The sequence below is a fragment of the Pseudophryne corroboree genome, chromosome 6 (assembly GCF_028390025.1).
Source record: "Pseudophryne corroboree isolate aPseCor3 chromosome 6, aPseCor3.hap2, whole genome shotgun sequence".
NCBI lineage: Eukaryota > Metazoa > Chordata > Amphibia > Anura > Myobatrachidae > Pseudophryne > Pseudophryne corroboree.
This window is the reverse complement of record NC_086449.1, coordinates 402,995,472-403,023,128: the sequence shown is the minus strand read 5'-3', so window position 1 is coordinate 403,023,128 and position 27,657 is coordinate 402,995,472. Positions and strand designations below refer to the sequence as shown.

At 49.9% G+C, this 27,657-nt stretch overlaps 1 protein-coding gene across 4 annotated transcripts in view; it reads left to right on the top strand.

The window, feature by feature from the left end:
* Positions 1 to 265: 265 nt before the first annotated feature.
* UPF2 (UPF2 regulator of nonsense mediated mRNA decay) overlaps positions 266 to 27,657 on the top strand; it is a 376,291-nt gene continuing 348,899 nt past the window's right edge. For 2 of the 4 annotated variants that reach the window (XM_063926873.1, XM_063926875.1), the window contains exon 1: positions 267 to 513. The gene's annotated coding sequence lies outside the window, so the exon portion shown is untranslated. The other 2 variants (XM_063926876.1, XM_063926874.1) reach the window with 2 other exon arrangements.

Here is a 27,657-nt window from a genome sequence, read left to right as displayed (position 1 = left end):
AGGCTAGATCCAAGTGGACTAAGGGACCTTTTCCGTCATGTTGGGAGGTTTGAGAATGGATAGACGTAGATGATCTGCTAGACGTTCTTCGTCTGCAGATCCGCTCTGTCAGTCCCTCCATTGGTTACCAGTGTTCTACCATATTAATTGTAAAGCGCAACTGAATTTACTGCGCTATAAAAGAAACTGATAATAAGTAAATAAAACATTAAGGCGCTGTAAGGGCGGAAGTTATCATCTGCCCTCTCACGCTGTCACTTCCTGGTCGCAGAGCTACTGGTCCTACCTCTAGCTGTCCTACGTACTGCCTGATGGCAGACAGAGTGCCACCAGTTATCTATTGTAGCGCACTCTGCATACTTAGCCAAGTAACTCTATGTGTACAGTCCGCATTAGTCGCATCATTGAATGACGGTGTGTCGCTTCCTGACAGGCGGTGCGACAGGTGCCTGAGTTGCGGGGTCCTGGTGCAGGAGTCGTGCTAGCAGCGGCGGAGTGTTTACAGATTCAAAGGTAACGGCAGCAGCTCGGTGTAACGTATCCGGTGCCGTCACCGCTCCCTGTCCCGGGTCTCCTGCCTGCGGAGCTTTCGTCTATCACATAGCTGAGGGTCGCTGTTATTTTGTTCCCTGTCACCTTCTGGGCCGCACAAGGGTTTCAGCGCTGCCCGAGGGTGCTGTGAGTGGCCGTTACCGTGTTCCCGAGAGGTGGGTGTGAGTGGCGGGGTACCACCGTGTGCCCGGGAATGGGGTGTAAGTGACAGGGTACCGGTGTTAGTGTAGCAGGCTACCTCCGTATGTCTGGGAGTCGTTTGTGAGTACCACGATACCGCTGTGTGCCCAGGAGGAGTGTGCGAGTGTCAGTGTACTTCCTGGAGCCCCGGGAGGGTGTGTGTGTGTGGCAATGTACCACCGTGTCGCATGCGGTTGATAGTGCCGTGGTAGGGGGTGTGAGTGGCAGGATACTGCTGTGTGCCCTGGGGTGGAAGTAGCAGGTTGCTGCTGTTGGTTGGGGGGTGATGTGTAAGATGTGTGCATTGCTCCTAGGGTGTGAATAATATGAGATTGCTGTGCACCTGTGAGTGGTATGGAGTTTTTCTGTATGTCCGGGTGTATGAGGTGGTCAGTGCATGTCTCTTCATCCTTTGAGCTAGGGTAGGAGATAAATATGTTGCTCAGTGGCAGGAGTTGTGTGAAAATAGGGCACTTGGGTAAATATATTCTAGCGGCACGGATCATGCTGCTGTAACACGTCCTGCTTTGCCTCATTACTAAGGCGAAGCAGGTAGTGACATTGACAATATGTATTAACATCTTGTCTGCAAAACTCCCTCCTCCGGCGATGACCGTTTGAGCACACAGCGCATCAGCTCGGTGCTCGCACGTGTGTGCAATCTTAATACTCATGCCAGATTCCCTGCGCAGCCTGGATACGGGACCCACCACAGCCAGGGACAGATCTGTCCGAGCTGTGGCGATAGGGCATCGCCATCTGCAGCTGTCTAAAGCGTTGCTGACCGTTCATACATTGCAAACACTTATCGGTGTGTCATCTTATAGATAGCAATGCCGATGTGGACAAGGGCTCCACCTGCATTTATACCGCTTCTCCCCCATAACGATGGATGATACATTTAACCCAGGGCCGGTTCTAGACCTTGTGGTGCCCAGGGCGAAAATTTCCTGTGGTGCGCGCCCCCCCCCCCCCCCCAGGTAAAACAGAGGGTGTTGCTTCTTCATAGGGAAAGGGCATAGCCACAGTTATCTCCTTGTACTTGTGCCCCTTGTAGTTGTGACTCCAGCAGTTGTGCCCCTGTAGCTGTGCCAGTGCCCCCAGTAGTTGTGCCCCTTGTAGCTGTGCCAGTGCTCCCAGTAGTTGTGCCCCAGTAGCGCCACACACACAAAAAAAACCACACACACAATACTTACCGATCCTGCAGTGCTGCCCTCCGTCTCAGTCCGCCGGCTCCTCTCTACTATGGGAGAGACGTCATGACGTCTCTCCCAAAGTAGCGCCGCACTGACACTAGGGGTCAATTAAGACCTCTAGTGTTTGTCACTGGAGCCGGCTGCAGTGGGCGCCCCACACAGCCCAGCGCTGGGGGGGGGGGGGGGGGGGGTCGCCGTGACCAGGAGTAGCGGCTCTTGCGGGCCCCAGGCAAAAAGCCTACTTCCCGTGGCAAGAGCTGCTACTGATTTAACCCTCAGTGTTTCTTATCTCCAAAGTAGTTACTGAAGTGCTCCTGGCGTTTTCACTGGTGTAAAAGACTGCCTGGAACAGAGGCATAGCGTTACAGTGTAGAGAAGAAATGTCATTGGTTAACTATAGTTGCACCAGCTGTAGTTCCTACGCATATCTCAACTTGTTCCTGCACATAAATGGAGCTGTCTTTATGGCAATACATAAATAAGATGAAGTAGATTTCAGTCATCCACTTATGAAAGCGAAAGATTTTGTCTGAAAACCTGTGGAAAATAGCTTGCCTTGTTACTTTCCAAATCTTGATTCTACGAGGTGGTAATTTGCTTAGCAGTCAATTTTGTTTTTATTTCTCTAACGTCCTAAGTGGATGCTGGGGACTCCGTAAGGTCCATGGGGAATAGACGGGCTCCGCAGGAGACTGGGCACAACTAAAGAAAGCTTTAGGACTACCTGGTGTGCACTGGCTCCTCCCACTATGACCCTCCTCCAGACCTCAGTTAGAATCTTGTGCCCGGCTGAGCTGGATGCACACTAGGGGCTCTCCTGAGCTCCTAGAAAGAAAGTATATTTAGGTTTTTTATTTTCAGTGAGATCTGCTGGCAACAGACTCACTGCAGCGAGGGACTAAGGGGAGAAGAAGCGAACCTACCTAACAGGTGGTAGTTTGGGCTTCTTAGGCTACTGGACACCATTAGCTCCAGAGGGATCGACCGCAGGACCCGACCTTGGTGTTCGTTCCCGGAGCCGCGCCGCCGTTCCCCTTACAGAGCCAGAAGAGTGAAGAGGTCCGGAAAATCTGCGGCAGAAGACTTCGGTCTTCACCAAGGTAGCGCACAGCACTGCAGCTGTGCGCCATTGCTCCTCATGTACACCTCACACTCCGGTCACTGATGGGTGCAGGGCGCTGGGGGGGGGGTGCCCTGAGGGCAATATAAGACACCTTGGTTGGCAAATCTACATCATATATAGTCCTAGAGGCTATATAGATGTAAAAATACCCCTGCCAGTATTCCAGAAAAAGCGGGAAAAGTCAGCCGAAAAAGGGGCGGGGCTATCTCCCTCAGCACACTGGCGCCATTTTATCTTCACAGTGCAGCTGGAAGATAGCTCCCCAGACTCTCCCCTGTAGTTTTCAGGCTCAAAGGGTTAAAAAGAGAGGGTGGGCACTAAATTTAGGCGCAATATATGTATACAAGCAGCTATTGGGGAAAAATCACTCAGTTATAGTGTTAATGCCTGCATTATATAGCGCTCTGGTGTGTGTTGGCATACTCTCTCTCTGTCTCCCCAAAGGACTTTGTGGGGTCCTGTCCTCAGTCAGAGCATTCCCTGTGTGTGTGCGGTGTGTCGGTACGGCTGTGTCGACATGGATGAGGAAGGTTACGTGGAGGCGGAGCAGAGGCCGATAAATGGGATGTCGTCCCCTGTGGGGCCGACATCAGAGTGGATGGATAGGTGGAAGGTATTAACCGACAATGTCAACTCCTTACATAAAAGGCTGGATGACGTAACAGCTGTGGGACAGCCGGTTTCTCAGCCCGCGCCTGCCCAGGCGTCTCAAAGGCCATCAGGGGCTCAAAAAACGCCCGTTACCTCAGATGGCAGACACAGATGTCGACACGGAGTCTGACTCCAGTGTCGACGAGGTTGAGATATATATACACAATCCACTAGAAACATCCGTTGCATGATCTCGGCAATGATAAATGTGTTACGCATTTCTGACATGAACCCAAGTACCACATAAAAGGGGTTTTATTTTTGGGGAGAAAAAGCAGCCTGTCTTTTGTTCCCCCATCAGATGAGTGAATGAAGTGTGTAAAGAAGCGTGGGTTCCCCCGATAAGAAACTGGTGATTTCTAATAAGTTACTGATGGCGTACCCTTTCCCGCCAGAGGATAGGTCACGTTGGGAGATATCCCCTAGGGTGGATAAGGCGCTCACACGTTTGTCAAAAAAGGTGGCACTGCCGTCTTAGGATATGGCCACCTTGAAGGAGCCTGCTGATAAAAAGCAGGAGGCTATCCTGAAGTCTGTATATACACACTCAGGTACTATACTGAGACCTAAAATTGCCTCAGCATAAATAGTGCTGCTGCAGCGTGGTCTGATACCCTGTCAGATAATATTAATACCCTAGACAGGGATAATATTTTGCTAACATAGAGCATATAAAAGACGTCGTCTTATATGAAGGATGCACAGAGGGATATTTGCCGGCTGACATCCAGAATTAATGCAATGTCCATTCTGCCACTAGGGTATTAGAGACCCGGCAATGGACAGGTGATGCTGCCTTAAAAGGCACATGGAGATTCTGCCTTATAAGGGTGAGGAATTGTTTGGGGATGGTCTCTGGGACCTCGTATCCACAGCAACAGCTGGGAAGAAATTTTTTTTTACCTCAGGTTTCCTCACAGCCTAAGAAAGCACCGTATTTTCAGGTACAGTCCTTTCGGCTTCAGAAAAGCAAGCGGGTCAAAGGCGCTTCCTTTCTGCACAGAGACAAGGGAAGAAGGAAAAAGCTGCACCAGACAGCCAATTCCCAAGATCAAAAATCTTCCCCCGCTTCCTCTGAGTCCACCGCATGACGCTGGGGCTCCACAGGTGGAGACAGGTGCGGTGGGGGCGCGTCTCGGGAACTTCAGGGACCAGTGGGCTTGCCCACAGGTGGATCCCTAGGTTCTGCAAGTAGTATCACAGGGATACAAGCTGGAGTTCGAGGCGACTCCCCCTCGCCGTTACCTCACATCAGCCTTGCCTGCTGCCCTCGGAGAAAGGGAGGTAGTACTGGCGGCAATTCACAAGCTGTACTTCAAGCAGGTGAAATCAAGGTAACCCTCCTTCAACAAGGCCGGGGTTACTATTCCAAAATGTTTGTGGTACCGAAACCAGACGGTTCGGTGAGACCCATTCTAAAATTGAAATCCTTGAACACTTATATACGAAGGTTCAAGTTCAAAATGGAATCGCTCAGGGCGATAATTGCAAGCCTGGAGAATTTCATGGTATCACTGGACATCAAGGATGCTTACCTGCATGTCCCTATTTACCCTCTTCACCAGGTGTACCTCAAAATTGTGGTACAGGATTATCATTACCAATTCCAGACGTTGCCGTTGGTCTGTCCCCGGCACCGAGGGTATTTACCAAGGTAATGGCCGAAGTACTTATCCCGTACTTGGACGATCTCCTTATAAAGGCGAGGTCCAGGGAGCAGTTGTTCGTCGGAGTAGCACTATCTCGGGAAGTGCTACAACAGCACGGCTGGATTCTGAATATTCCAAAGTCGCAGCTGGTTCCTACGACGCGTCTACTGTTCCTGGGTATGGTTCTGGACACAGAACAGGATAAAAAGGATTTCTCCCGGAGGAGAAGTCCAAGGAGTTGGCGTCTCTAGACAGAGACCTCCTAATACAAATACAGGTGTCGGTGCATCAATGCACGCGAGCCTTGGGAAAGATGGTAGCTTCTTACGAAGAAATTCCATTCGCCAGGTCCCATGCAAGGATCTTCCAGTGGGATCTGTTGGACAAGTGATCCGGGTCGCATCTTCAGATGCATCGGCGGATAACCCTGTCTCCAAGGGCCAGGGTGTCGCTGTGGTGGTGACTGCAGAGGGCTCATCTTCTAGGGGGCCGCAGATTCGGCATACAGGACTGGGTCCTGGTGACCACGGATGCCAGCCTTCAAGGCTGGGGGGCAGTCACACAGGGAAGAAACTTCCAAGGCCTATGGAAAAGTCAGGAGACTTCCCTACACATAAATGTTCTGGAACTATGGGCCATTTACAATGCCCTAAGTCAGGCTAGACCCCTGCTTCAACGCCGGCCGGTGCTGATCCAGTCAGACAACATCACGGCGGTCGCTCATGTAAACCGACAGGGCGGCACAAGAAGCAGGATGGCGATGGCAGAAGCCACAAGGATTCTCCGATGGGCGGAAAATCATGTGTTAGCACTGTCAGCAGTGTTCATTCCCGGAGTGGACAACTGAGAAGCAGACTTTCTCAGCAGACACGACCTCCACCCGGGAGAGTGGGGACTTCATCCAGAAGTCTTCCAAATGATTGTACACCGTTGGGAAAGGCCACAGGTGGACATGATGGCGTCCCGCCTCAACAAAAAGCTACAAAGATATTGCGCCAGGTCAAGGGACCCTCAGGCGATAGCTGTGGACGCTCTGGTAACACCGTGGGTGTACCAGTCGGTGTATGTGTTCCCTTCTCTGCCTCTCATACCCAGGGTAATGAGAATAATAAGAAGGAGAGGAGTACGAACTATACTCATTGTTCCGGGTTGGCCAAGAAGGGCTTGGTACCCAGAACTCCAAGAAATGATCTCAGAGGACCCATGGCCTCTGCCGCTCAGACAGGACCTGCTGCAGCAGGGGGCCTGTCTGTTCCAAGACGTACCGCGGCTGCGTTTGACGGCATGGCGGTTGAACGCCGGATCCTGAATCCCTACGCTATTTAAAGCTAGGAAAGAAGTGAACGCAAACCATTATCACCGCATATGGCAGAAATATGTTGCGTGCTGTGAGGCCAGTAAGGCCCCAAAGGAGGAATTTCAGCTAGGTCGATTTCTGCACTTCCTACAAGTCAGAGGTGACTATGGGCCTAAAATTGGGTTCCATTAAGGTCCAGATTTCGGCTCTATCGATTTTCTTCCAAAATAGAACTGGCTTCACTGCCTGAAGTTCAGACTTTTGTTAAGGGAGTGCTGCATAGTCAGCCCCCGTTTGTGCCTCCAGTGGCACCGTGGGATCTCAACGTAGTGTTGGATTTCCTGAAGTCGCATTGAGTTGAGCCACTTAAATCCGTGGAGCTACAATACCTCACGTGGAAAGTGGTCATGCTGTGGGCGTCGGCCAGGCGTGTATCAGAATTGGCGGCTTTGTCATGCAATAGCCCTTATCTGTATTTTATATGGATAAGGCGGAATTGAGGACTCGTTCCCAATTCCTTCCTAAGGTGGTATCAGTTTTTCATGTGAACCAACCTATTGTGGTGCCTGTGGCTACTTGGGACTTGGAGGATTCCAAGTTTCTGGACGTAGTCAGGGCCCCGAAAAGTATATGTTTCCAGGACGGCTGGAGTCAGGAAAACTGACTCGCTATTTATCCTGTATGCACCCAACAAGCTGGGTGCTCCTGCTTCTAAGCAGACTATTGCTCGCTGGATCTGTAGCACGATTCAACTTGCACATTCTGCGGCTGGACTGCCGCACCCTAAATCTGTATAAGCCCATTCCACGAGGAAAGGGGCTCTTCTTGGGCGGCTGCCCGAGCGGTCTCGGCTTTACAAATTTGCCGAGCTGTTACTTGGTCGGGTTCAAACACTTTTGCAAGAGTCTACAAGTTTGTTACCCTGGCTGAGGAGGACCTAGAGTTTGCTCATTCGGTGCTGCAGAGTCATCCGCACTCTCCCGCCCGTTTGGGAGCTTTGGTATAATCCCCATGGTCCTTACGGAGTCCCCAGCATCCACTAGGACGTCAGAGAAAATAAGATTTTACTCACCGGTAATTCTATTTCTCGTAGTCCGTAGTGGATGCTGGGCGCCCATCCCAAGTGCGGATTGTCTGCAATACTTGTATATAGTTATTGCCTAACTAAAGGGTTATTGTTGAGCCATCTGTTGAGAGGCTCAGTTGTATTTCATACTGTTAACTGGGTATTGTATCACGAGTTATACGGTGTGATTGGTGTGGCTGGTATGAGTCTTACCCGGGATTCAAAATCCTTCCTTATTGTGTCAGCTCTTCCGGGCACAGTATCCTAACTGAGGTCTGGAGGAGGGGCATAGAGGGAGGAGCCAGTGCACACCAGGTAGTACCAAATCTTTCTTTTAGTGTGCCCAGTCTCCTGCGGAGCCCGTCTATTCCCCATGGTCCTTACGGAGTCCCCAGCATCCACTACGGACTACGAGAAATAGAATTACCGGTGAGTAAATTCTTATTTTTTTTTCTAAGGGGGAGGTTCAATTAAAGACTAGTTGCTTTTGTCATCGTTACAAGGGGATTAAGTGCAAGACCAATTAAATTATTAGTCTTGCAATGAGCTTTATTCTTGGAGTAGGACTTCTATCTAATTTTTGCTTGCAGGGTAGTGTGAGCTAAAATGAAAAAAATAGAGATGTTCAGGCATGAGTCTCACCACTATAGTCCTAATTGATTTTGCCATTTCAGACACATTACGTATTTGAATCGCACCTTAGAGGTCTGATTCATGTCTCTGTGATTGCCAAGTCTACCGTTTGCAATGCTAATGTTCATAGGGCCTAATTCAGACTAGATCGCTGCAGCAATCGTAGTCTGAAACCCTTTGCGGGGGTGATCTTCAGTTTGCCGACACCCCTTTGCGGAGTGCGCACGAGCACCCTGGGACCCTAGTGAGATGCTGTTATCATCTCAGGGCTGCGATCGCCTCTGCCTGATTGACAGGCAGAGGCGGTTGCGGGGTGGGAGGGGGCATGCAAATGGCGTTAGAACGCCGTTGGTGGGGCGCGGTGGCTTCGTGACATCACAGGCAGCCACTGCAAACTGGGACGCGGCGGGCAGATGCCTGCCAGCGCATCTAGGCTGCGCAGGAGCTGCGCTGGCAGGAAGCTACTCAGCAGGTGCAAAAGCATTGCCACTATGCGATGCTTTTGCACCCTTGTGGGGGGAGGGGCCTGACATGCGGGGCGGACTAGCCCTGTGCTGGGTGTCCCCCCGCATGTCAGAGAATCTGATCGTAGATGTGCTATATTTAGCACATCTTCGATCAGCTCTGAATCACCCCCATAGTCAGATATCATGATGTTGTCCGGTAGCACATCGGTGAGCATTGAAACAGCGTGCGAGTGTTAATTTAAAATGTTTTTGCAATGAGATATCTTGGCAGTGCTTAACAGTGCGTTAACATTTCCCTCTTAGCTTTTACAACTGAATCTTCATATGTATATGCATGCTATTAAAATGAATTATGTTTTGTTTTTGAGGTAGTCTTTAGTCCATTTACTTGAAGCATTCTTTTGAACTAAAGATAATAAGCCCCTCCATCTCCTGGAACCATGGAGGCTGAAAAATAATCCTTTTTCTCTAACGTCCTAGTGGATGCTGGGGACTCCGTAAGGACCATGGGGAATAGACGGGCTCTGCAGGAGACTGGGCACTCTAAGAAAGATTTAGTACTACTTGTGTGCACTGGCTCCTCCCTCTATGCCCCTCCACACCTCAGTTAGAATCTATGCCCGGACAGAGCTGGGTGCATTTTAGTGAGCTCTCCTGAGCTTGCTAATAAAAGAGTATTTTAGTTAGGTTTTTTTATTTTCAGAGAGCTTCTGCTGGCAACAGACTCTCTGCTACGTGGGAAAGACGTCAAAATCGGCGGCAGAAGACTCCTGTCTTCATATGAGGTAGCGCACAGCACTGCAGCTGTGCGCCATTGCGCCCACACTAACCCACACACTCCGGTCACTGTAGGGTGCGGGGGGGGGGGGGGGGCGCCCTGGGCAGCAATTGATTACCTCCTGGCAAAAAAGCGGCCTATATACAGCTGGGCACTGTATTATGCATGAGCCCCCGCCATTAATTTTACACAAAATCGCGTGACAGAAGCCCGCCGCTGAGGGGACGGGGCCTTCTTCCTCAGCACTCACCAGCGCCATTTTCTCTCAACAGCTCCGCTGAGAGGAAGCTCCCCAGGCTCTCCCCTGCAGACTCACGGTAGAAAGAGGGTAAAAAGAGAGGGGGGGCACATAAATTTAGCGCATTAATCATATATACAGCAGCTACTGGGTAAACACTAAGTTACTGTGTGATTCCTGGGTCATATAGCGCTGGGGTGTGTGCTGGCATACTCTCTCTCTGTCTCTCCAAAAGGCCATGTGTGGGGTCCTGTCCTCATATAGAGCATCCCCTGTGTGTGTGGTGTGTCGGTACGCGTGTGTCGACATGTTTGACGAGGAGGGCTATGTGGAGGCAGAGCAGGTGCAGATGAATGACGTGTCTCCGCCGACGGCGCCGACACCTGATTGGATGGATATGTGGAAGGTGTTAAATGATAATGTAAACTCCTTGCATAAAAGGTTGGATAAAGCTGATGCCTTGGGACAGTCGGGGTCTCAGCCCATGCCTGATCCTACAGCGCAGAGGCCGTCAGGGTCTCAGAAGCGCCCACTATCCAAAATTGTTGACACAGATATCGACACGGATTCTGACTCCAGTGTCGATGACGATGATGCAAAATTGCAGCCTAAAATGGCTAAAGCCATCCGCTACATGATTATAGCAATGAAGGATGTATTGCACATATCAGAGGTAAACCCTGTCCCTGACAAGAGGGTTTATATGTATGGGGAGAAAAAGCAAGAGGTGACTTTTCCCCCTTCACATGAGTTAAATGAATTATGTGAAAAAGCGTGGGATTCCCCCGATAGGAAAGTGCTGATTTCCAAAAGGTTACTTATGGTGTACCCTTTCCCGCCAACGGACAGGATGCGCTGGGAATCCTCCCCTAGGGTAGATAAAGCTCTGACACGCTTATCTAAGAAGGTGGCCCTGCCGTCACAGGATACGGCCTCCCTAAAGGATCCTGCCGATAGGAAGCAGGAAAGTATCCTGAAGTCTGTTTATACACATTCAGGTACTCTACTGAGGCCGGCGATTGCGTCGGCCTGGATGTGTAGTGCTGAGGAACTGGATACCTTAGACAAGGATACCATTTTACTGACCCTGGGGCTTATAAAAGACGCTGTTCTATATATGAGGGATGCCCAGAGGGACATTTGCCTACTGGGCTCTAGAATAAATGCAATGTCAATTTCTGCCAGAAGGGTCCTGTGTACTCGGCAATGGACAGGTGATGCCGACTCCAAAAAGCACATGGAGGTTTTACCTTACAAGGGTGAGGAATTGTTTGGGGACGGTCTCTCGGACCTAGTTTCCACAGCTACGGCTGGGAAGTCAAATTTTTTGCCATATATTCCCTCACAGCCTAAGAAAGCACCGTATTACCAAATGCAGTCCTTTCGATCGCAGAAAAGCAAGAAGGTCAGAGGTGCACAACACAGCTAGTTCCCAGGAACAGAAGTCCTCCCCGGCTTCCACTAAATCCACCGCATGACGCTGGGGCTCCACAGGAGCCAGGAGCGGTGGGGGCGCGTCTCCGAAATTTCAGCCACCAGTGGGTTTGCTCACAGGTGGATCCCTGGGCTATTCAGATTGTGTCTCAGGGATACAAGCTGGAATTCGAAGTGATGCCCCCTCACCGTTACCTCAAATCGGCCCTGCCAGCTTCCCCCATGGAAAGGGAAGTAGTGTTAGTGGCAATTCACAAGTTATATCTCCAGCAGGTGGTGGTAAAGGTTCCCCTCCTTCAACAGGGAAGGGGATACTATTCCACAATGTTTGTGGTACCGAAACCGGACGGTTCGGTCAGACCCATATTGAATTTAAAGTCCCTGAACATTTATCTGAAAAGATTCAAGTTCAAAATGGAATCGCTCAGAGCGGTCATTGCAAGCCTGGAAGAGGGGGATTTTATGGTGTCTCTGGACATCAAGGATGCTTACTTGCATGTCCCCATTTATCCACCTCATCAGGAGTACCTCAGATTTGTGGTACAGGACTGTCATTACCAATTCCAGACGTTGCCGTTTGGGCTCTCCACGGCACCGAGGATATTTACCAAGGTAATGGCGGAAATGATGGTGATCCTGAGAAAGCAAGGAGTCAGTTATCCCATACTTGGACGATCTCCTCATAAAGGCGAGGTCCAGAGAGCAGTTGCTGATCAGCGTAGCACACTCTCAGGAAGTGTTGCAGCAGCATGGCTGGATTCTGAATATCCCAAAGTCGCAGCTGATTCCTAAGACGCGTCTGCCCTTTCTGGGCATGATTCTGGACACAGACCAGAAGAAGGTGTTTCTCCCGGCGGAGAAGGCTCAGGAGCTCGTGATTCTAGTCAGAGACCTCTTGAAAACCGAAACAGGTGTCGGTGCATCACTGCATGCGAGTCCTGGGAAAGATGGTGGCATCGTACGAAGCCATTCCCTTCGGCAGGTTCCATGCGAGGATCTTTCAGTGGGATCTGTTGGACAAGTGGTCCGGATCGCATCTTCAGATGCATCGGCTGATCACCCTGTCCCTGAGGGCCAGGGTGTCTCTTCTGTGGTGGCTGCAGAGTGCTCACCTTCTCGAGGGCCGCAGGTTCGGCATACAGGACTGGGTCCTGGTGACCACGGATGCGAGCCTCCAAGGATGGGGGGCAGTCACTCAGGGAAGAAACTTCCAAGGGTTGTGGTCAAGTCAGGAGGCTTGTCTGCACATAAATATCCTGGAACTAAGGGCCATATACAACGCCCTGAGTCAAGCGGAGCCTCTGCTTCGCAACCAACCGGTGCTGATTCAGTCAGACAACATCACCGCAGTGGCTCATGTAAACCGCCAGGGCGGCACAAGAAGCAGAGTGGCGATGGCGGAAGCCACCAGGATTCTTCGTTGGGCGGAGAATCACGTGCAAGCACTGTCAGCAGTGTTCTTTCAGGGAGTGGACAACTGGGAAGCAGACTTCCTCAGCAGGCACGACCTCCACCCGGGAGAGTGGGGACTTCATCACGAAGTCTTCACTCAGATTACAAATCGATGGGAACTGCCACAGGTGGACATGATGGCATTCCGTCTCAACAAAAAGCTACAAAGGTATTGCGCCAGGTCAAGAGACCCTCAGGCGATAGCTGTGGTCGCACTAGTAACACCGTGGGTATTCCAGTCGGTCTATGTGTTTCCTCCTCTTCCTCTCATACCCAAGGTGCTGAGAATCGTAAGAAAAAGAGGAGTGAGAACAATACTCATTGTTCCGGATTGGCCAAGAAGGACTTGGTACCCGGAACTGCAAGAAATGCTCACAGAGGACCCATGGCCTCTGCCTCTCAGACAGGACCTGTTGCAACAGGGGCCCTGTCTGTTCCAAGACTTACCGCGTCTGCGTTTGACGGCATGGCGGTTGAACGCAGGATCCTAGCGGAAAAAGGCATTCCGGATGAAGTTATTCCTACGCTGATAAAGGCTAGGAAGGACGTGACAGCAAAACACTATCACCGTATATGGCGAAAATATGTTGCCTGGTGTGAGGCCAGGAAGGCCCCTACAGAGGAATTCCAGCTGGGCCGGTTCCTGCACTTCCTACAGTCTGGAGTGACTATGGGCTTGAAGTTGGGGTCCATAAAGGTCCAGATTTCGGCCCTATCCATTTTCTTTCAAAAGGAACTGGCTTCTTTTCCTGAAGTTCAGACGTTTGTTAAGGGAGTGCTGCATATTCAGCCCCCTTTTGTGGCACCTTGGGATCTCAACGTGGTGTTGGGTTTCCTGAAATCCCACTGGTTTGAGCCACTTAAGACCGTGGAGCTAAAGTATCTCACGTGGAAGGTGGTCATGCTATTGGCCTTAGCTTCGGCTAGGCGTGTGTCAGAATTGGCGGTTTTGTCATGTAAAAGCTCCTATCTGGTTTTCCATATGGACAGGGCATAATTACGGACTCGTCCGCAATTTCTGCCGAAGGTGGTGTCATCTTTTCATTTGAACCAACCTATTGTGGTGCCTGCGGCTACTCGTGACTTGGAGGATTCCAAGTTGCTTGATGTAGTCAGGGCTTTGAAGATCTATGTAGCCAGGACGGCTGGAGTCAGGAAAACTGACTCGCTGTTTATCCTGTATGCATCCAATAAGCTGGGTGCTCCTGCTTCAAAGCAAACCATTGCTCGCTGGATCTGTAACACGATTCAGCAGGCTCATTCTGCGGCTGGATTGCCGCATCCAAAATCAGTAAAAGCCCATTCCACAAGGAAAGTGGGCTCTTCTTGGGCGGCTGCCCGAGGGGGTCTCGGCATTACAGCTTTGCCGAGCAGCTACTTGGTCGGGTTCAAACACATTTGCTAAGTTCTACAAGTTTGATACCCTGGCTGAGGAGGACCTTGTGTTTGCCCATTCGGTGCTGCAGAGTCATCCGCACTCTCCCGCCCGTTTGGGAGCTGTGGTATAATCCCCATGGTCCTTACGGAGTCCCCAGCATCCACTACGGACTACGAGAAATAGATTTACCGGTGAGTAAAATCTTATTTCTCTAACGTCCTAGTGGATGCTGGGGACTCCGTCAGGACCATGGGGAATAGCGGGCTCCGCAGGAGACAGGGCACATCTAAAAAAGCTTTTAGGTCACATGGTGCGTACTGGCTCCTCCCCCTATGACCCTCCTCCAAGCCTCAGTTAGGTTTTTGTGCCCGTCCGAGAGGGTGCAATCTAGGTGGCTCTCTTAAAGAGCTGTTTAGAAAAGTTTTTTTTTTTTTTTTAGGTTTCAATCTCAGTGATTCCTGCTGGCAACAGGATCACTGCATCGAGGGACTTAGGGGAGAGATTTCCAACTCACCTGCGTGCAGGATGGATTGGAGTCTTAGGCTACTGGACACTTAGCTCCAGAGGGAGTCGGAACACAGGTCAGCCTGGGGTTCGTCCCGGAGCCGCGCCGCCGATCCCCCTTACAGATGCTGAAGAGACGGCAGAACGGAGGTCCGGAAAACAGGCGGCAGAAGACTCCACAGTCTTCATGAAGGTAGCGCACAGCACTGCAGCTGTGCGCCATTGTTGTCACACGGCTCACTGACTCAGTCACGGAGGGTGCAGGGCGCTGCTGGGGGCGCCCTGGGCAGCAATATAATTACCTTTAGTGGCAAAAGAAATACATCACATATACCCATTAAGGCTATATGTATGTATTTTGACCCAGGCCAGTTTCTTAAAAACCGGGAGAAAAATCCCGCCGAAAAAGGGGCGGAGCTTATTCTCCTCAGCACTCAGCGCCATTTTCCTGCTCAGCTCCGCTGGTGAGGAAGGCTCCCAGGACTCTCCCCTGCACTGCACTACAGAAACAGGGTAACAAAGAGAAGGGGGGCATAAATTGGCGATATTTATATATTAAGAGCGCATATATAGTAAACAACACCTTCTAGGGTTGTTTTTATACATTTATAGCGCTTTTGGTGTGTGCTGGCAAACTCTCCCTCTGTCTCCCCAAAGGGCTAAGGGGTCCTGTCTTCGATTAGAGCATTCCCTGTGTGGCTGCTGTGTGTCGGTACGTGTGTGTCGACATGTATGAGGACGATGTTGGTGTGGAGGCAGAGCAATTGCCGATGATGGTAATGTCACCCCCTAGGGAGTCGACACCGGAATGGATGGCTTTAGTTATGGAATTACGTGATAATGTCAGCACACTGCAAAAGTCAGTTGACGAAATAAGACGCCCGGCAAACCAGTTAGTACCGGTTCAGGCGTCTCAGACACCGTCAGGGGCTGTAAAACGTCCTTTACCTCAGTCAGTCGACACGGGTACCGACACAGATGAATCTAGTGTCGACGGTGAAGAAACAAACGTATTTTCCAATAGGGCCACACGTTATATGATCACGGCAATGAAGGAGGCGTTACAGATCTCTGATACTGCTGGTACCTCAAAAAGGGGTATTATGTGGGGGGTGAAAAAACTACCTGTATTTTTCCCAGAATCAGAGGAATTGAATGATGTGTGTGATGAAGCGTGGGTTACCCCCGATAGAAAATTGCTAATTTCAAAGAAGTTGTTGGCATTATACCCTTTCCCACCAGAGGTTAGGGCGCGCTGGGAAACACCCCCTAAGGTGGATAAGGCGCTCACACGTTTATCAAAGCAAGTGGCGTTGCCGTCTCCTGATACGGCCGCCCTCAAGGATCCAGCAGATAGGAGGCTGGAAACTACACTGAAGAGTATATACACACATACTGGTGTTATACTGCGACCGGCAATAGCCTCAGCCTGGATGTGCAGTGCTGGGGTAGTGTGGTTGGATTCTCTGACTGAAAATATTGAGACCCTGGATAGGGACAGTATTTTATTGACTCTAGAGCAATTAAAGGATGCTTTTCTTTATATGCGAGATGCTCAGAGGGATGTTTGTACTCTAGCATCAAGAGTAAGCGCGATGTCCATATCTGCCAGAAGAAGTTTATGGACGCGACAGTGGTCAGGTGATGCGGATTCCAAGAGGCATATGGAAGTATTGCCATATAAAGGAGAGGAATTGTTTGGGGTCGGTCTTTCGGACCTGGTGACCACGGCAACTGCCGGCAAATCCACCTTTTTACCTCAGACCCCTTCACAACAGAAAAAGACACCGTCTTTTCAGCCGCAGTCCTTTCGCTCCTATAAAAAGCGACCAAAAGGACAGTCTTATCTGCCGAGAGGCAGAGGAAAGGGTAAGAAAGGGCAGCACGCAGCCCCTGCCCAGGAACAGAAGCCCGCCCCGGCTTCTACAAAGCCATCAGCATGACGCTGGGGCTTTACAAGCGGACCCAGGAACGGTGGGGGGTCGACTCAAGATTTTCAGCAATCAATGGGCTCACTCACAAGTGGACCCGTGGGTCCTGCAGATAATATCTCAGGGTTACATGCTGGAGTTCGAAAGGTTTCCCCCTCGCCGGTTCCTAAAGTCTGCTTTACCAACGTCTCCCTCAGAAAGGACGTCGGTTTTGGAAGCCATTCACAAGCTGTATTCTCAGCAGGTGATAGTCAAGGTACCCCTCCTACAACAGGGAAAGGGGTATTATTCCACTCTATTTGTGGTACCGAAACCGGACGGTTCGGTAAGGCCTATTCTAAATCTGAAATCCTTGAACCTGTACATACAGAAATTCAAGTTCAAGATGGAGTCACTCAGGGCAGTGATAGCGAATCTGGAAGAAGGAGACTTCATGGTGTCCTTGGACATAAAAGATGCTTATCTACATGTCCCGATTTACCCCTCACACCAAGGGTATCTCAGGTTCGTGATACAAGACTGTCATTATCAGTTTCAAACGCTGCCGTTTGGTTTGTCCACGGCCCCTCGGGTCTTTACCAAGGTAATGACCGAAATGATGGTTCTTCTACGAAGAAAAGGCGTATTAATTATCCCTTACTTGGACGATCTCCTGATAAGGGCAAAGTCCAGAGAACAGCTGGAAGTCGGTGGGACGCTAACACAAGTAGTGCTTCAGCAACACGGGTGGATTCTAAATCTTCCAAAATCTCAATTGACCCCGACAACGCATCTGCTGTTCCTGGGTATGATTCTGGACACGGTTCAGAAAAAGGTATTTCTCCCGGAAGAGAAAGCAAGGGAGTTATCCGAACTTGTCAGGAACCTCCTAAAACCAGGAACGGTGTCAGTACATCAATGCACAAGAGTCCTGGGAAAGATGGTGGCTTCGTACGAAGCGATTCCATTCGGCAGATTCCATGCACGGACATTTCAGTGGGATCTGCTGGACAAATGGTCCGGATCGCATCTGCACATGCATCAGCGGATAACACTGTCACCGAGAACAAGGTTGTCTCTCCTGTGGTGGCTGCAGACTGCCCATCTGTTAGTGGGCCGCAGATTCGGCATACAGGACTGGGTCCTGGTGACTACGGATGCCAGCCTACGAGGTTGGGGAGCAGTCACAAAGGGAAGAAACTTCCAGGGCGTGTGGTCAAACCTGGAGACGTCTCTTCACATAAATATACTGGAGCTAAGAGCGATCTACAATGCTCTAAGTCTGGCAAAACCGCTGCTTCAGGGTCAGCCGGTGTTGATCCAGTCCGACAACATCACGGCAGTCGCCCACGTAAACCGACAAGGCGGCACGAGAAGCAGGAGTGCAATGGCAGAAGCTGCAAGGATTCTGCGCTGGGCGGAGAATCATGTCATAGCACTGTCAGCAGTGTTCATCCCGGGAGTGGACAACTGGGAAGCAGATTTCCTCAGCAGACACGACCTTCACCCGGGAGAGTGGGGACTTCATCCAGAAGTTTTCCTCATGATTGTGAACCGTTGGGAAAAACCAAAGGTAGACATGATGGCGTCTCGCCTCAACAAAAAATTGGACAGGTATTGCGCCAGGTCAAGAGACCCTCAGGCAATAGCTGTGGACGCTCTGGTAACACCGTGGGTGTACCAGTCAGTGTATGTGTTCCCTCCTCTGCCTCTCATACCAAAGGTACTGAGAATTATACGGAAAAGAGGAGTAAGAACGATACTGGTGGCTCCGGACTGGCCAAGGAGAACTTGGTATCCGGAACTTCAAGAGATGCTCACGGAGGATCCGTGGCCTCTACCTCTAAGAAGGGATCTGCTTCAGCAGGGACCTTGTATGTTCCAAGACTTACCGCGTCTGCGTTTGACGGCATGGCGGTTGAACGCCGGATTCTAAAAGAAAAGGGCATTCCAGAGGAAGTTATTCCTACCTTGATTAAGGCTAGAAAGGAAGTGACTGTACAACATTATCACCGCATTTGGCGAAAATATGTTGCGTGGTGTGAGGCCAAGAAGGCTCCAACGGAAGAATTTCAATTGGGTCGATTCTTACATTTCCTGCAAGCAGGATTGTCTATGGGCCTAAAATTGGGGTCCATTAAAGTTCAAATTTCGGCCTGATCAATTTTCTTCCAGAAGGAATTGGCGTCAGTGCCTGAAGTACAAACTTTTGTCAAAGGTGTACTACATATACAACCCCCAATAGTGCCTCCAGTGGCACCGTGGGATTTGAACGTGGTTCTAAATTTTCTCAAATCTCATTGGTTTGAGCCGTTAAAATCGGTAGAATTAAAATACCTTACATGGAAGGTAACCATGCTGTTGGCCCTGGCTTCTGCCTGGAGAGTTTCAGAGTTGGCAGCTTTGTCATACAAGAGCCCATATCTGATATTCCATTCGGACAGGGCAGAATTGAGGACACGTCCTCAATTTCTCCCTAAGGTGGTTTCGGCATTTCACTTAAACCAGCCTATTGTGGTGCCTGCGGCTACTAGCGACTTGGAGGACTCCAAGTTACTGGACGTTGTCAGAGCATTAAAAATATATATTTCAAGGACAGCTGGAGTCAGAAAAACTGACTCGTTGTTTACATTGTATGCACCCAACAAGATGGGTGCTCCTGCGTCTAAACAGACGATTGCACGTTGGATCTGTAGCACAATCCAACTTGCACATTCTGTGGCAGGCGTGCCACAGCCTAAATCTGTAAAGGCCCACTCCACAAGGAAGGTGGGCTCATCTTGGGCGGCTGCCCGAGGGGTCTCTGCATTACAACTTTGCCGAGCAGCTACGTGGTCAGGGGAGAACACGTTTGTAAAATTTTACAAATTTGATACTCTGGCTACAGAGGACCTGGAGTTTTCTCATTCGGTGCTGCAGAGTCATCCGCACTCTCCCGCCCGTTTGGGAGCTTTGGTATAATCCCCATGGTCCTGACGGAGTCCCCAGCATCCACTAGGACGTTAGAGAAAATAAGAATTTACTTACCGATAATTCTATTTCTCATAGTCCGTAGTGGATGCTGGGCGCCCATCCCAAGTGCGGATTGTCTGCAATGCTTGTACATAGTTATTGTTACAAAATCGGGTTATTACTGTTGTTGTGAGCCATCTTTTCAGAGGCTACTTCGTTTTGTTATCATACTGTTAACTGGGTTCAGATCACAAGTTGTACGGTGTGGCTGGTATGAGTCTTACCCGGGATTCAAGATCCTTCCTTATTGTGTATGCTCGTCCGGGCACAGTACCTAACTGAGGCTTGGAGGAGGGTCATAGGGGGAGGAGCCAGTACGCACCATGTGACCTAAAAGCTTTTTTAGATGTGCCCTGTCTCCTGCGGAGCCCGCTATTCCCCATGGTCCTGACGGAGTCCCCAGCATCCACTACGGACTATGAGAAATAGAATTATCGGTAAGTAAATTCTTATTTTTTACACAGCTCCATTGGTTTGCCTCCTAACCCCACCACAGTATTAGGGGGGGTATGCAGTTAGCTCCGATCATTTCGGAGCTAATGAATTCGCCCCACTGAGTATTCAATTAGAGATGTTTTTGACTGTTTTGAAGGCAATTTTGGCTAAAAATGCCTCAATCTGTGAAAATGGCCCGCATTTTCGATGGAAAACACGTGGTTTTGCCAATTCACGTGTTTTCCTTCCCTGCCACATTTTTTGCCTAGACGAAAATCCGGCCCGGCTATTGCTTAGGGCGAATCCCCATTCGCCCTAAAAATAGTGAAAAGCTCAGTTATTTTTTTTGCTAGGAGAGCTGAAATGCAAACGCTGGCAGCCATCACGGCCGAATGGAGCTACAATTGAATAGCTCAGTTGGGCGCCATCTAGTGGCTGCCGGCGAGATAAAGAATTGCATCTCGCCATTTCAGTGTGATCCAATGGCTTACATGGTATCGTTTTACTTACCATAAGGCACCTTTAGGATGTGGTGTAATGGAAGTATGACAAATCGGCAACTGCATAATGCAATTCTGTCATCATGGACTTTTATGAGGGGTGAAGAGGGTCGAACTCAGTACTTGAAAGGTCTACATCAGGCATTCCCAACCACGGTCCTCAAGGCACACTAAAGCGCCCTACACACTCGGCGATACGGGCGACCCGGCGGTGGGGGGGGGGGGGGGGATTAAAGTTTCTTTACTGCCCCCGTCACCCAGCTTCGTAGACGTGCAGGCAAATATGGACAATCTCGTCCATATTGGCCTGCATGTACAGCCGACAGGGCTCCAGCGATGAACGAGCGCGGGGCCGCGCATCGTTCATCGCTGGGGCCTCCACACTGCACAATATGAACGTTATCTCGTTCATTAATGAACGAGATCGTTCATATAGTGCAGTGATGTCGGCCAGTGTGTAGGGCCCTTAACAGTGCAGGTTTTAGTGATATCCAGGCTTCAGCACAGGTGACTTAATTAGTAGCTCAGTTATTTTGATTTAACCATCTGTGCTGCAGCCTGGATATCACTAAAACCTGCACTGTTGGTGTGCCTTGAGGACCGTGGTTGGGAATGCTTGGTCTACATAATAAAGTAGCCACTGTATGCATATGTGTACTCAACTGATTTAATTAACCGCTCACTGATCGGCAGCATGAAAACCTACAAAGACCAGTGTTATCTTACTTAAGCATGTTAGCATAAGGGAGAAGGCATATTATAATTTTGTCATGCAGTGCTTAATTTTTGTCAGTTTATCATTTATATAGAAAAAATGTTGAAACTGCCTGCCACTGATCATAGTTGTCACAATCCGTCGGTTCCCAGTCTGAAAGCGCTGTCAGTGATTATGGTAACGTCCGCATTCAGTTAACACAGTTCTCGCAGCCACCACTAAGGGTTAATTTGGAGCCCCTGAGTTCTGACTATTCAGTTACACAATTGTTAGTCAAACAATAATGTCACACACATGTAGCATTGATGAAACACAAGGACCATGCTAAAAGCAGGTTTAATTTGACTACAATTACTTCAGTGCTTAACTGTTATGTAAATCGTTACAAAATTGCACACACAGATTACTGTCTAAATAGATTTAAAAATAAAAAGGAATTAAGGCCCCCATATATCAGCAATCGGGACAATTTGGCGTTTTGCAGATGATTGTGTAAATAAATCTGCAATGTATGGGGATCACGGATTCCAACCAAGAGTCAAATGGAAAGGTTGTCTATCAAGTTGAATTTCACAGATCAATTGGAGCTGTAGATTGTTAGTGTATGGTAACAATAATACAGAATCACAAACTTACAACTTCTAAGTTAGGACACTGCCGTGACAGAGATCACTTCAACCTCCAGCTGCTGTGGAACTACACATCCCAGCATGCCCTGCCACAGTTTTTCTGTTAATGCATGCGAAAACTGAGGCAGGCCATGCTGGGATGTGTAGTTCCACAACTGGATGGCCGCAGGTTGAAGACCTATGCACTAGACCAACTGTCATCTAACCAGTTGGTTGGAATTAAAATCTGGGAGTGTATGGGAACAAACGTTAAATCTGACGTAAGATGGATACACACTGGCGCAACGGGCATTCGTTCTGACATAGGAACATCAGCTCGAATTGCCCCTACACACTGGAGCCACTTTAATGAAGGACGGAACGACCATGTTCCATCCTTCATTAACATAACACAGGACGCTAGGTTTGATGTGCATCACATGAAACCAAACGTCTGTCACATGGGAGTGCGTAGTCCTGGGTACACACTGAGCGATGTAAGCAATATGTCGCTCCATAACACATCGCTACATAGTGTTCACGCTAGGCTGTTTTAGCAGGGCGCCGCGCCCTGCCCGTTTTTTTTTTTTAAGGGCAAAACCCGCCCTGCCCTTTCTGCGGCGCCCTGCTAAAACAGCCGCCCGCTTCCTGCTCTCCCAGCGTGTAAAGATGCCGTGCGCATGTGCGCGGCATCCATTCACAATGAGAGAGAGCTTGTGCGGCCCCCAACAGTGACGCCGCCGGCCGCACATGCCCCCTTTTTCTCTTACGTCCTAGAGGATGCTGGGGACTCTGTAAGGACCATGGGGTATAGACAGGCTCCGCAGGAGACATGGGTACTCTAAAGACTTTAGAATGGGTGTGCACTGGCTCCTCCCTCTATGCCCCTCCTCCAGACCTCAGTTAGATCCTGTGCCCAGAGGAGACTGGGTGCACTGCAGGGGAGCTCTTCTGAGTTTCTCTGAAAAAGACTTTTGTTAGGTTTTTTTATTTTCAGGGAGCACTGCTGGCAACAGGCTCCCTGCATCGTGGGACTTAGGGGAGAGAAGCAGACCTACTTAAATGATAGGCTCTGCTTCTTAGGCTACTATACAGCTCCGACGCACATACAGCCAATCAGGAGAGTGCCACGAAGTGGCGCTTCCTGATTGGCTGAAGGGACCTTTCTGTGACAGGAGTCACGGGGGGGTCTCTGCATTCGGGGAAAGGGGTCCCATGTGTAAACATGGGACCCCTTTCAATCCGTCTGGTTCGGGTAAATGCGTTTTTTTGTTTTCCCAAGTACGTGGATTATAATAAAAGAACTTGACACTGGATCAGGTGAGTACAATTTTATTTTCAGGTACCCCGGACGTCGACATTGGAGACGTGGCCAGAGTCGGCGTGTCAACATAGGTAAGTATGTGTGTCGGCATGTATCGAATAAAGTTATACTTTCACGGTGTCTGTGTCCTGTTTTTATTTGGGTATTTTTTTGCAGTTGAACTACAGGTACCAGCGGGCCCATTCCCCCCCCGCATGCTGGTACTTGTGGTTCTCCAAGTACCGGCTTGCGGGGGAGGCTTGCTGGTATCTTACATTTTCAACAAGGCTATCAGCCCCCCATCCGCAGCCCTTGGATGGAGAGGACAGCCTCGGGCTTCACCCCTGGCCCTTGGGTGGCTGGGGGGGGGGGGGGCCCTTGATTGAAGGGGTCCCCACTCCTCCGGGGTACCCCGGCCAGGGGTGACTATTTGGGTATTTAGTGCCACGGCCGCCGGGCGCTGTATAAAAGTGACCCCCGGCTGTGGCATTATCTGTCCAGCTAGTGGAGCCCGGTGCTGGTGTTAAAAATACGGGGGACCCCTACTCTTTTTGTCCCCCGTATTTTTTGCACCAGGACCAGGCGCAGATACCGGTGCTGGTTGTTAAAATACGGGGGATCCCCTGTCATTTTCCCCCCCGTATTTTGGCAACCAGGACCGGCTCAAAGAGCCCGAGGCTGGTTATGCTTAGGAGGGGGGAACCCACGCATTTTTTTTTCAGATTTTTACACCATTCCATTAAAAATAAAATAAAAAAATAAATAAAATATATATATATATATATATATATATATATATATATATATATATATATATATATATATATATATATATATATATATATATATATATATAGCCGTGTATAGACATTTGCACACTTTTAAATACTAATAAATCCAGGTGCTCCCTATAGTCTGTTCCTTAAAGGTCCAGTAAAAATACAATTTGAAAGAAGAGGCACTCAATCAATAATGATATATGAAAAAAAGTCTTATGATTTTATTTTCACCCAACAACGGGCATTTCAGGTAGAATCACAATGATGGTGGTGGCTCAGCAAAAAATCTTGTGTAGAAATTACAACCAATGCAGCACTATAAAGTGCTTTTTGATAAAAAAAAAATATATTTGCTTAATGAGAGGACATGAAAAGATCAAACCAGTACGTCCGTCGACCTCGGTCCCATGTGGACCGTTCAAGACCCGCACACCATGTTGCAGTCACCCTCCATCATCCAGAGCCATCCGCAAGCAGACATATACCAGACACCACCAACTTTATACCCCACACAATACTCATTACTTACTGCAGCTGATCGGAATCAACCGCTCAACCATCCGCGGCGTGCGTCTCACCTCAATGCGCATGTGTCAACCAGCATTATGTGCTCAGTGTACTACAGCAACGCGCCGGGACATTCATGCATTAATTGTATTACTACACAACAGCCTTTGGGTGACAGTGCCTAGGTAATCCCTCGTGATGATGCACTGAGACAGTAGTCTATTGTATTCATTGCGGGGTCACCATGGCAACGGCCCCATGTATTGGTGTTGCTATGATCCGTCTGCTGTGGGGATAAGGAAAGGTGTCACGTGACATCCGGAGGCCTACCAAGCCGTGGAACGCAAACGCCTGTACGGCATTGGTGTGACGAGGGTGGTCACGTGCTATATCCGGAAATCCCCAGCGCCGTGGAAAGCATGAATGTCCTGGCGCGTTGCTGTAGTACACTGAGCACATAATGCTGGTTGACACATGCGCATTGAGGTGAGACGCACGCCGCGGATGGTTGAGCGGTTGATTCCGATCAGCTGCAGTAAGTAATGAGTATTGTGTGGGGTATAAAGTTGGTGGTGTCTGGTATATGTCTGCTTGCGGATGGCTCTGGATGATGGAGGGTGACTGTAACATGGTGTGCGGGTCTTGAACGGTCCACATGGGACCGAGGTCGACGGACGTACTGGTTTGATCTTTTCATGTCCTCTCATTAAGCAAATATATATATTTCTCTGACGTCCTAGTGGATGCTGGGGACTCCGTAAGGACCATGGGGAATAGCGGCTCCGCAGGAGACTGGGCACAACTAAGAAAGATTTAGGACTACCTGGTGTGCACTGGCTCCTCCCTCTATGCCCCTCCTCCAGACCTCCGTTAGAATTTTGTGCCCGGCCGAGCTGGATGCACACTAGGGGCTCTCCTGAGCTCTTAGAAAAGAAAGTATAATTTAGGTTTTTTATTTTCAGTGAGAGCTGCTGGCAACAGACTCACTGCTACGAGGGACTGAGGGGAGAAGAAGCGAAACTACCTGCTTGCAGCTAGCTTGGGCTTATTAGGCTACTGGACACCATTAGATCCAGAGGGATCGAACACAGGCACAGCCACGGTCGTCCGGTCCCGGAGCCGCGCCGCCGTCCCCCTTGCAGAGCCAGAAGCAAGAAGTACGTCCAGGAAATCGGCGGCTGAAGACTCCTGTCTTCATTAAGGTAGCGCACAGCACTGCAGCTGTGCGCCATTGCTCCCCATGCACACCACACACTCCGGTCACTGATGGGTGCAGGGCGCTGGGGGGCGCCCTGGGCTGCAATAAGAGTACCTTTAGCTTGGCAAATAAACACATAATATAGTCAGTAAGACTATATATGTGTAAAATCCCCTGCAAAAAATATCCTGAAAAAAGCGGGAGAAGTCCGCCGTGAAGGGGGCGGGGCCTTCTCCCTCAGCACACTGGCGCCATTTCCTCTCACAGCTCCGCTGGAAGGACGCTCCCAAGGCTCTCCCCTGCAGTTTCCAGGCTCAGTAGGGTAAAAAAGAGAGGGGGGGCACTAAATTTAGGCGCAAACTGTGTATTATAGCAGCTACAGGGGGAAAAATCACTGTGTGTAGTGTGTATCCCTGCATTATATAGCGCTCTGGTGTGTGCTGGCATACTCTCTCTCTCTCTGTCTCCCCAAAGGACTTTGTGGGGTCCTGTCCTCGGTCAGAGCATTCCCTGTGTGTGTGCGGTGTGTCGGTACGGCTGTGTCGACATGTTTGATGAGGAGGCTTATGTGGAGGCGGAGCAGGTGCCGATAAATGTGATGTCACCCCCTGCGGGGTCGACACCTGAATGGATGGACATGTGGAAGGAATTACGCGACAGTGTCAACTCCTTCCATAAAAGGTTTGACGACATAACAGATGTGGGACAGCCGGCTTCTCTGCCCGTGCCTGCCCAGGCGTCTCAAAAGCCATCAGGGGCTCTAAAACGCCCACTACCTCAGATGGCAGACACAGATGTCGACACGGATACTGACTCCAGTGTCGACGACGATGAGACTAGTGTACATTCCAATAGAGCCACTCGTTATATGATTACGGCAATGAAAAATGTGTTGCACATTTCTGATATTACCCCAGGTACCACAAAAAAGGGTATTATGTTTGGGGAGAAAAAGCTACCAGTGGTTTTTCCCCTATCTGATGAATTAAATGAAGTGTGTGAAGAAGCGTGGGCTTCCCCCGATAAGAAACTGGTAATTTCTAAAAAGTTACTAATGGCGTACCCTTTCCCGCCAGAGGACAGGTCACGTTGGGAGACATCCCCTAGGGTGGATAAAGCGCTCACACATCTGTCAAAAAAGGTGGCACTACCGTCTCCGGACACGGCCGCTCTAAAGGAGCCTGCGGATAGAAAGCAGGAGGCTATCCTGAAGTCTGTATATACACACTCAGGAATTATACTGAGACCGGCTATTGCGTCAGCATGGATGTGCAGTGCTGCAGCTGCGTGGTCAGATTCCCTGTCGGAAAACATTGATACCCTAGACAGGGACACTATATTGCTAACCGTAGAGCATATTAAAGACGCTGTCTTATACATGAGAGATGCACAGAGGGATATTTGCCGGCTGGCATCTAAAATAAACGCAATGTCCATTTCTGCCAGTGGACTCAGCAGTGGACAGGAGATGCGGATTCTAAAAGGCACATGGAAATTTTTCCTTACAAGGGTGAGGAGTTGTTTGTTTGGGGATGGTCTCTCGGACCTCGTTTCCACAGCGACAGCTGGGAAGTCAGCATTTTTACCCCATGTTCCCTCACAGCCAAAGAAAGCACCGTATTATCAGGTACAGTCCTTTCGGCCCCAGAAAGGCAAGCGGGTTAGAGGCGCGTCCTTTCTGCCCAGAGGCAGAGGTAGAGGGAAAAAGCTGCAACATACAGCCAGTTCCCAGGATCAGAAGTCCTCCCCCGCTTCCTCTAAGTCCACCGCATGACGCTGGGGCTCCACAGGCGGAGCCAGGTACGGTGGGGGCCCGTCTCAAGAACTTCAGCGTCCAGTGGGCTCGCTCACGGGTGGATCCCTGGATTCTACAAGTAGTATCTCAGGGGTACAAGCTGGAATTCGAGACGTCTCCCCCTCGCCGTTTCCTCAAATCTGCCTTACCGACAGCTCCCCCGGACAGGGAGGCAGTGCTGGAGGCGATTCACAAGCTGTATTCTCAGCAGGTGATAATCAAGGTACCCCTCCTTCAACAAGGACGGGGTTACTATTCCACAATGTTTGTGGTACCGAAACCGGACGGTTCGGTGAG